This window comes from Octodon degus, unplaced genomic scaffold, assembly GCF_000260255.1.
Source record: "Octodon degus isolate 3935 unplaced genomic scaffold, OctDeg1.0 scaffold00184, whole genome shotgun sequence".
Classification (NCBI taxonomy): domain Eukaryota; kingdom Metazoa; phylum Chordata; class Mammalia; order Rodentia; family Octodontidae; genus Octodon; species Octodon degus.
In genome coordinates, this window is record NW_004524760.1 from 4,495,972 (window position 1) to 4,506,379 (window position 10,408).

The 10,408-nt window shown below is 44.1% G+C and overlaps 1 long non-coding RNA gene across 1 annotated transcript in view; it reads left to right on the plus strand.

Annotated features, from left to right (window-relative positions):
• The first annotated feature begins 2,505 nt into the window (after positions 1-2,505).
• Positions 2,506-10,408, plus strand: part of LOC111813336 — a 13,309-nt gene continuing 5,406 nt past the window's right edge. The window contains exons 1-2 of the long non-coding RNA XR_002818630.1: positions 2,506-3,282; positions 4,193-4,264. This is a non-coding gene — a long non-coding RNA (uncharacterized LOC111813336). The remainder of the gene's footprint in view (positions 3,283-4,192; positions 4,265-10,408) is intronic.

A 10,408-nucleotide genomic window follows, 5' to 3' on the forward strand; every position in this document is an offset into this window, starting at 1 on the left:
CGTGTTTCCCCAGAACCCCCACCTGCTGCTCTCTAGTGTGAGTCTCATTGAGAATGGGATGAAAAGCCAATGCTCCACACTATCAGCTGGGATCAGGCCTTGAGATAGAGGCTATGACTTCTTAGGGCTTGAAAAAGTACACATCAGAGCTAAAGCTCCAGCCCCAAAACATTAGATACTATCTCAATCTTGTAGTGCAGATTAATCTCTGCATATCCGTCTTCTGCATATTGCAGAGGTAAATGCAGGCCTCCTGCCTCCTTCCTAGCCCAGCTCACAACACTCACCTATATCCTACCATTCTTATAGTCACTCATCCACTTTCTTCATGAATGAATAAAATCAGAGTTTGGCCTTGGGCCAAGGCCTTTGTTCCAGATAGCCATCTTTGTGGCTGGACTTAGAACCTCTTAGTTCCTCATAACTACAAATATGCCTTAGCATCTTCATTCTCACTGTGGGTTGCACTGGGTGTGGTAGATTGGAATTAACTTGATGGGATTCCAATAATTTATTCATGGGATCACAAATATAAACTTCCTGGACCGCGAAGAGAACCAGAAAGGGCTCTCTATAAAATAAACCCACAAACTTCTAAGAGGCCTAACCCAGTGGATTCACTCTAATTCCTCCAGGATGTCAGAAGTGTTGCTGATAAAGGTCATTCTCTAGAGACTTAATGGCTGTGGTGGATTAACTAATGGTCAACTTGTAATACCTAGCTGAGCTGAGTCAGCACGGTTCTGGATGCGGAAGGCCCATCTGAGGACTGTGCCCAACAGCATAAAAAGAGAAGTAGAGGAGAAGATGGTGTGTTGTTGATTCTCCTATAGAAGCTTGTTAAGCTTCTTTTCCTGATATGAACTCAGCTGTCCTCATCACTGGAGGAGCTCAGATCCTTGCCGCTGGTAAGGATGGCTGCAGTTCTCTTCAGGGGAGCTCTGGTCTGTCTTTTGAGCGTAGCTTTCTGGCTCCAGTGCAGATCCCTCAGGCTGCTGGCACAGATCCTTCACCCTGCTGGTGCAGACTTTCTGGCTTCCACCACTGACCTTTGGGCCTTCCCAGTGCAGGTCCTTGATATAGACTTGCATGAGACATTGTTGTGGACTTCAGGCCATCAGGGGGGCTCGCGCAAGACATTGCTGTGGGATCCAGGCCTTAGCTGGATTCTTTGGGTCTCTAGTGTGTGGACAGATCTAAACACTTTTGCATTTGACTCTTTGGGTGAATATTATAGAATAATCCTATAAAATATGTGTCCTATATTAAATTGTCTTTCCTCATGGACCCTGACTCCACAATGGTCGAAGTTAGGGCTGACTGCAGAGATACCTTTGACCTACCAGACTTCTGCCAGACTAGAATCCAAGACTTAGGGGAAAGCAGGTATTTAGCATAAGGCACACTGTGAACATTTTAGCTGTAATCCAGCACCTTATCCTTGGTGAGGACCGCTGCAAAATCTAAGTCCTCAGGTGCTCCCAGGGGCATTTTTGCAATGGGTATTTCTAAGGATGCTCATCTCAGTCCAGTTAACAGTTTTCAGCGCAGTTATCCCACTGGCTCTTGGTCAAACCATCTATACACAAATCATTGTTATTAGGACCCCATGCAGCACAGTGAGACCAATCTTCAGAACTGATCTCAAGCTCTGACTTGGGAAGGCAAATGGTTTCCTATCTAACTTTGCTTGGTTAATTTACCTGAGACATCGGTTGAGGCACAGAAAGTCCCTAGCCAGTAAAATTGAAGCTCATCTGAACATCTTCCAATGCCAAAGGCATGCCAGGGTAGTAAGGGTACATACAAAAAGTACAACCCCAAGGGTCGGGGAGATGGCTCAGCGGAATAAGCGCTTCTCTGGCAAGAGCGAGGACCTGAGTTCAATCCCTGGTTCTGAAAAAAAAAAAAAAAGTACAACCCCAGATGGGAACCCAACTGTGAGTACACATGGTCAGGTGTGACACAGGGCAGGCAGGCCCCATTAACAGTGCCCAGGTGTGGTTCTGCACAGGGGAGCCTCCTACCCTGGAGTTTTCTAGTTTGTTCTGGAATTCTTGGCTGAGTCTTTGATGTCAGGAGGACTGCAAGAAGCTAGGCAGTTTGAAACAACTTTGCTTGCATGGAACATGTCATTGTCCTCCTCAGGAGAAGAGGATATCTGGAGATGTTTTGCACAGAAAATGTGAGGGCTGGGGCCACTGCTTCTAGTTTACAGTGACCAAGACTCTACTTGATCAAACTCCAGCCCGGCTCTACCAAGCTGGTGAGGTCCTAACCTCTGCAGTTAGCCAGCTTACTCAAGGGTTCTGGGTCAGCTGATCGACCCCAGCCCCCCTCCCTGGGTTTCCTCTTCGTGATTTCCCATCGAGCGACTCCTCCCTGTCCCTTGGCCACTGAGTCCTGTATTTGGATCACAGCCCAGTCACATGGTCTCTCTCCCCTTATTGCAACAGTTCCTGGTTAGGGTTTGTCTTCACTGCCCTAATTTCTGCCTGACGCTGCGCTTCTGCGGCAAGGAGCGGTCAGCACTTCCAGGGGGCGATGATCCACTTTCAGCAGCTGGCCTGAACGCCAGCACTCCACACCGCAGCAAGCCTGCCTGCTTGCACGAGGAGCTTACTTTGGGCAGAAGCAGAGGCTTTCAGGGAAAACAAAGATCATTAACAATGCTCTTCCTCCTCTCTGTGCCATCCGGAGAAGGGCTGCTGCTCGGGTGGGGTTTTTGATGTTTCTGACTTAAATTTTCCTCCTGTTTGCTGCAAAAACAGTGTTCTTTTCGCTCTCATGGCTACATTTTCCCCAATCTGTTCCCTCCTCTATTTAATTAGGAAGATTGGTGACTGCAAGAATACAAATATAGTTACAAAGAACTTTTTTATGCAACTTAGCTAAACTGACACATGTTCAGGAACTGATCCTGACCATTTAAGAATTTCAAAATGTGCTAAGTAGCCTCTCAGTCTTTTGTCTAAATGATTCATCCAGCCAGCAGACAGGAAAGAATACGAGTAACCCTTTTTTTAAGGATGACTGTAATTCTTGTTAGCAACTTGCTCTTCTAATACTGCCTATTCACCCGGAGGAAGATGAGAAAGTGGACTAACAGTCTAGCATTGTAAACTGTATCTAATTCTGGAAGCTGAATATAATAATCAACAGACAGCAGCAGCCAGGAGGCCCCGAAGAGAGGTCAAGGGAACAGTTGGCAGGAACTCACAGGGAGCTCACGAGCCTGGGAGGAGCCTGCCCGAACTTGCAGCTGGGAGCAGAAATCACAAGGTGAGAATGCAATTCCTTTCTGCGTCAGAAGCACGAGCCTGAATCAGAAGTCTGGTTGCAACTGTCTCCATCTGAGAATTGGCTCTGTTTTGGGGAAATCAGTGCGGATCGGGAGGTCCCACCAGCCTTCGTGCTGCTTTTGTCGTGTCGGGGGCCGCACAGGCACGTCCAAGTCTGCAGCAGTACTGAGGTCAGGGTTGTGCTTATCCAAGCTTTACTGACAATTAGTCGGGCACAGATTGTGCTGAGGCTGAAATAGCCGGCGGCGGCACGCAGTGTCAGGTTCTAGGCCTGAGTCAGAGCCAGTCAGTTAGACTCTGAATTAGACTCTGAATAGACACAAAGCCGAAGCCCCACAGAGCCAGAGGGCTATGTTCCAAGACAGAAAGGAGCCAGGCTTTCCCAAGCCCTGGTTCGCTTGTTGTTCCTAGAGGCCCACAGAGAAACATACCCAGAGGCCAGGCCTCTGATCTCACTGGAGCTCACCCGTAACTAAAAACCTTCACAGTTCCCAGTGTGTCTCCAACAGAAGTCCTGTTTCTTTTTCTATGTTGCTCCCCTTTTTCTTTTAGAGGCTTCAGTAAGCAAAAATTATGCCAAAATCATCAGGTATGGAAGCTTCGTTTTTAATATTGGAAGGCTGTGCTTTTTGGTTTTCATGGGGAAAAAGCAGCAGTAGCAAAATGCAAGGAGGCTTGAGGTTTTGTTGTGGCACTTTCTTACTTAGGGTAATTGCTCTGATATTTCTGGAACTACAAGCACGGAAGACTTTTATATTAGCTTTTATCATCTATCCAAATCCATTAGCCACTTGTATTTGGACAAGAGCCCAATCCAAACAGAGCCATTTAAAACAAAAAAAGTAAAAATTCTCTTTCATTCTCGATTCTTTTCTAAACCTTCAATGCAGGTTTATTCAAATTGCTAGCAGCAAATTTAACATCTACAGAGTTAACGTGACAATGAACAAAAAATAAGGGAGGTAAGTTGGTAGCGGTGTAGGAACTAGAGCTCTCCTCTTGTTTTCTGTTTTTTTAGATAGTCTTATTATGGAGCCCATTCTGGCCTTGAACTCACTGTTTCTACCAAGCCAACCTTGAACTTACTGTGTAGCCCAGGCTAGCCTCCAAATCCTCCTGCCTCAACCTCTTGAGTGTAGCAATTACAGGTGTGCTTCACCTTGACTGGCATATTTTTAAGTATACAACTCAGCGATATTAATTACCTTCACGATTTTGTTCAACCATCACCCTTATTTCTATAATTTTTCATCACCGTGTTAGCTAATAATTCCCCATTCTTCCTCTCCCCAATCTCAGCCCTGTTTTACTCTTTACATCTGTATAAGTTCGCTTATTGTATTTTGACATATAAATAATGTTTCATTTAACAAAACAGCTTCAGGTTTGTCCATGTTGTCACATGGGTCAGAACTCCATTCCTGCTTTTTGGTTGACAAATATTCTACTGTACGGATATTCCATGCTTTGGTCATTGATTCAGCCACTGATGGGCACCTGGGATGTTTCCACCTTTGTGCTATCATGAATCATGCTGCACTTAGCCCTCTATAAGTGTCTGCTTTTGTTTTTGGTTCCTTGGGATATATAACTAAGAGTGGAATTCTGTGCCCCAGAGACTGTTCTTAGCTTCCAGGATGCATTAGACAGAGAAATTGTTATGTACATCTTTATAGGGGTGTGTGGTGGTGGTGGCACTGGGCACTGAGCCCAGAGCCTCCTGAACAGAGTCCGCTCACAGTTGACTGCAGAGGCACTGAGCGATACCCCAACCCTTACGTAACTGCTTATTACAGGAAAATCAGCAGAGGGAAAAGGCAGGCAGGGGGCGGCTCACAGGAAACCAGAAACCAGCTTCCAAGAGTTTTCCTGCTTTGTGATAAGACAGTCAATTTTGACTTTGCCAAATAGCTTGTGGACCATACTTCGTTATCTAGTTTCTGTTCCCCTTCTGCATGGCTGTTTGTGCATGGAAGCCCCAGCTTCCTCTCTGTGAAAAGGTAAGTCGTGATTACTATTGGGCATAATCCTTCTGGAAGATGTTTTCTGAGGCAATCCATGTCAGCCACTTAGCACTAGGCCTAGCATGGGATAGTAAATCAGAAAGTAATCATGATCAGTGTATAACAAGTACCTGTGGAACAAGAAGAAAATGTTCAAGGGGGAATCAAAGAAGGGAAAAATAAAAAAGAGAAAAGAAGGAAAACATGAAAAAAAGGTTTTGTAAATTGAAGGGGAAGAAGGGTTGAAGGGAGGTGAGTGGAATGGGAAAAGAAAAAACAAGTTGCATTGTGTAGAGGTACATGTTCTCTGCTGAATGTGAATATTATGTACATCTAAGATGAACCAATAAAATCTGATTTTAAAAATGTGCTAAGTAGCCTCTTAAAAATAAAGTAATAATGATCACTGTTATCATTTTATCAGTACCACTAAACATCAAACTGGAGATCTATGTTCTTTAAAAAGTTTGAAGGAAAAGAAGAAAAAGAGAAGAGGAGGGAGGGAGGGAGGGAAGGAGGGAGAGAGAGAGAGAGAGAGAATAAACCTGAACTAAAGGAGGTCCCTTCAATGTGACAGTGTAGCAGGTCCTTGTGAGAAGTCTTAATCTAATGACATCCATTCCTGAAATTGTGACACCCTTGGCCCTGGGCGCTTGCATCAGTTGACTCTCATGACTCATCTCAAAATGCTTTCAGTCCACATTCTAGGAGATTTCTGGGAAGTTAACAGAAGCTCCATTCCCCAGAGGCACTTTGCTGTTTTGTTGTATTTTTCTTTTTATGACTTTCTGGATTTTTGTTGTTGATACAACACAGAGGACCACCTGAGAGACTCTCCTTGGCGTGATTGTGTCTTTGCTTTGACTGAGCTTAACCCTATTTCCATGTATTGACATTGCAGAGCTGGCTAAGACTTTCCTTCTCCTTCCAATTGGCTTTAAGCAATGAATATTGGTCCAGTTGAGGTGCTGATGGTAGTCTTTGAAGATAGTGGGTGTGGTTCCCTGACCTGCAGCGGTTCATTGTTCCCTTGAGTGAGCTGGAATGAGGGGAGATGAAGAGCCAGTTCTCTAGCTATCAGCTGGGATCAGCCTGCAGATAGAAGAAATGACTTTCTGAGGCTTGAAAGATTACACTTCAGAGCTGAAGCACCAACGCTAAAACATCGGATACCACCTCAGTTGTGTCTTTGTGCATACTCTTTTCTCTGCATGTTGCAGAGGTGATTTCAGGCTTCCTACCTAGCCCAGCTCACTTGCTTCCCACCATCCTTACAATCACTCACCCTCAAGTCACTCCCTTCTTCACAAATTAATAAAACCTGGGTTTGGCCCTGGGTCATGGAGCATAGTCATCCTCATGACTGGACTTAGGACCCATTGGCTCCCCATAACTACACATATGCAACCAACCCGCTGAATTCCAATAACTTTCAGTAAAATTACAAATAAAAACTTCCTGGGCCTTAAGGGGGATTGGGAAGGGCTCTCTATAGTACTAGAGAACTGGGGACAGACCTAGAAGATGTCAGAGATGACAGGATTCATATGGAACTTTGAGTTCTCTGTTAGTCTATGAAAATCACTACGTTCCAGGTTTTAAATAATCCAGTGAGGGCTGGGGAGATAGTTCAGCAGCATAAGGGCCTGCCTGGCAAGCACAAGGTCCTCAGTTCAATCCCCAGTACCAAATAAATAAATAATCCAATGAAAACATGCTTTAGGTAGAACCCGGCTATCAGTGGCTATTTTGGCTCTGAGTTACTGTCAAAAGTTGTGAGATTTCACAACCGTTAGTTGTGCACTGCTGCATAAAAAGGATGACAAAATCAGCATTCCTACATAACATACATTTCATGCACCCACAGTCCTGCACAGTTTATGGGTGCTCCGCTTTTTCTGGGGCTGTGATGGGGATGTCTGAAGTCAAAGCCACATGTCAGTTGTAGGCAGTGTTTCAGTTCTGCGTGGGGCTGAGGACCCCTGAGTGCTGTAGAGAAATCTGTCTGCCCAGCCAGTGGGATGCACTTATGTCTAAAAGTACAGAAATAACTAGTCCTGAGAGGGCGGATTCATAATCTACTGGGTTAGATTTCTTTGCCTGCACTAGCTATTTTTGTCTCAATCCTTAAATTCCTCGCTAGCTTCTCAACTGCTGGAAGTGAGCCTGACATCTTTGTGAATGAAACCCAGAAGCTTCCTTCAGGGAGTGATCCCTCTCACCTAAGGCTCAATGTTTCTCCATCATTTTAATTTCAAAAGAAGACACATTGTAAATCAGTGTGACAAACTATAAAAGTGTAAGGCATATAGTGGACTGCAGGGGAAAAGTGTTAAACAAAATACAGTATGCTGCCTTACTTCATCTTTTCTTTTCTTTTCTTTTCTTTTGTTTTTTGCTTCTTAAGATGAGGTCTCAGTTTGTAACTCAGCCTGACTTGAACTCACAGCAATCCTCCTGTCTCAGTCTCCCAAGTATTGGGATCCCAGGTGTGTGCCAGTATACCCAGCTCTGCCTTATTTCAGAAAAGAGAGGTGAAGAATTCATATACTTTTCAAAAAAGAATTTATATATTTTTCATATGCATAAACATTCTGCAAGGCTGCATCAAGAAACCAGCAGATATATGGGCTGGAATGAAAAGAAAATTCAGATTTTCAAAAAACCTTTCATTTTTCATATTTTATGGGGGGAGGATGGAAGTTAACTGAGGGATTTAATTGCCTAGTATTTAAAAAGAAATTTATGCCAGACATGGTGGCACACCCCTGTACTCCTAGCACTCGGATGGCTGAGGCAGAAAGATTACTGCAAATTCAGGGCCAGCCTGGGCTACATAGTGAGTTCAAGGGCAGCATGAACCCTATTTAAAAAAAAAAAAAAAAGGAAGAAATGAAAAAAAATTAATTTAAGTATGGAAAATAATAAGTGCCATCTAAAAACATTTGAAAGAGCCCCCGTGAACAGGCCTGCAATCCCCCTATTAATGGGAGGGATAATTGCTAACAGTTTGCTATACATACTCTTAACCCTGGGTTCTCAGCTTCAGCACTAGTGATCTGAGGGCCAGTTAGCTCTTTGCTACAGGGTACTTGCCAGCATCCCCTTCAGCCTAGCATACCCTCTCTCATCAGGATAGTAAGTGTTCCCTGGCCTTTATGCCCCTTTTCCTTTCTACTGCTGTGCAACAAGCGAGGATGAATTAGACACCTAGCCAGGTCAGGGGAAAAGCCATCATTAGGCTTTGGAATCATTGGCAAACTTTTCAGGATTCCCAGAGAACTTATCCAATTTCTCCCAGCACTGTTGAATGAATGTCTTAACTGAAAAGGGAACTACCACAGGGACTGTACCATCAGTGCCTGCCGCCCCCTTGATGGTTAGAATTTCCACATTTTGTAGGTGAACAGAATGTAAGTCCAGCTGATTGGCAGGGTCCCTCTTGTCCTCCAATAAGAACAGAAGCCTTCTGTCCCACAATCTAGCCTTCTCCACATGGTAAATGGTTTATCTCTCCTCCCAGAAATTCATTTTTCTGCCCAGAAGGGAAGGCAGGGTCTGCTTGTGGAGTGGGAGTGGGGAGATTACTTCCTTGTTGGCTGGATTCTCTGGTTGCCCACTTTTGCCAAGGTCCCCAAAGGTCTGCAGGTTACTGATGCCTCCAGTGCCTGGTGAGGTCTCCCAAGGTTAAGTGGAGTCCTCCTGGCTCGACTCACCAGTGAATGGACCCAAAATAGTTCAGGCTCTTGTGTACCAAATGGAAAAAATCGCCAAGCAAACACCTTGTAGTACGTAGTAAGTAATTACATTTATTGAAGATCATGGGGTGGTAGCAGGAACAGAGAGAATGGCAAAGGGAAAAGTGAAGGGGAAACAAAGGGACTCCATAACTTGGGCTTCAGGTATTTATAGCTGAAGCTATTGATCCAAGGCACCTCCCACTGTCTTTCTCCTGTCAGCAATCTGCATCCTCATGAGTGTAAGCCTGGATACTGATTAGGGTGGTTTTTGGTGTATGGCTAAATGGAGAGAAGGGAGTGGCTCACACAACTTCCCTGTCTTAGGGTTATGGAAGATGGATAATCATTAGGGTGGGGCGGTGTTTACGGTTGAATGAAGGGAAGGGAGTGATTCAGCTCTTGTGTTTCTAACTGTGCTACCTTCAGCATTTGGGTCCATTCTCAAAAAGGTCAGTATTAATTCTTTTTTAGCTGGGAGTCAGAAAGCTGGGAGTCAAGTGCTGAGCGCCAGTAGCCTACCCTAGCCTGTGCAGTAGTATTAATTCTTTAAATGTTTAATAGAAATTTGTCATTGAAGCCATCATGTCCTGTGCTCTTCAGTCATGGAGGGTTTTGTTTTGTTTTGCTTTGCTTTGTTTTATTGAGACAGGGTCTGCCATGCCATTCTGCCTGGCCTTGGACTCTCGCAATCCTCCTGTCTCAGTGTTCTGAGTCCTCTGCTATACCCAGCTCATATTTGTTAAGGCTTGTCTTGTGGCCCAAGATGTGATCCATCTTGATGAAAGTCCTGCGTGTGCTTGAGAAGAATGTGTGCTCTGCTGCTGTTAGGTAGACTGTTTTATGTATGTCCATCAAGTCTGTTTGGTCTACACTATGATTGAAGTACAATTATTGACTGAGGAGATATCTCAGTGGCCTAAGCGCCTACCTGGCAAGCATAACGTCTTGAGTTTGATCCCTGGTACCAGAAAACAAACAACAAACAAACAAAAAAGCACAATTATTCATTATTAGTTTTCTGTTGGGAAGATCTATCCACTGTTTAAAATGGAACACTGACTCCTCCTCTTGTTGTTGTTATCTATTCAACCCCTAGATCTATGAATATAATACTTAGGTATAACTGATATCATATGCATATGTATATTTATAATTATTATCCTTTAGATAAATTGATGACTTTATCATTATACAATGACCTTTGTTGCCTTTTATTGCAATTTTTTTACCTGAAGGCTATTTTTTTTGCTAATAGAAGCATAGCTACCCTACTCGTTTGGTTTCCATGTGCAAAGAAGGTCTTTTTCCATCTCTTCACTTTTCAGACTATGTAAGTATATTCCAAAGAGGAAATGTACTGCCT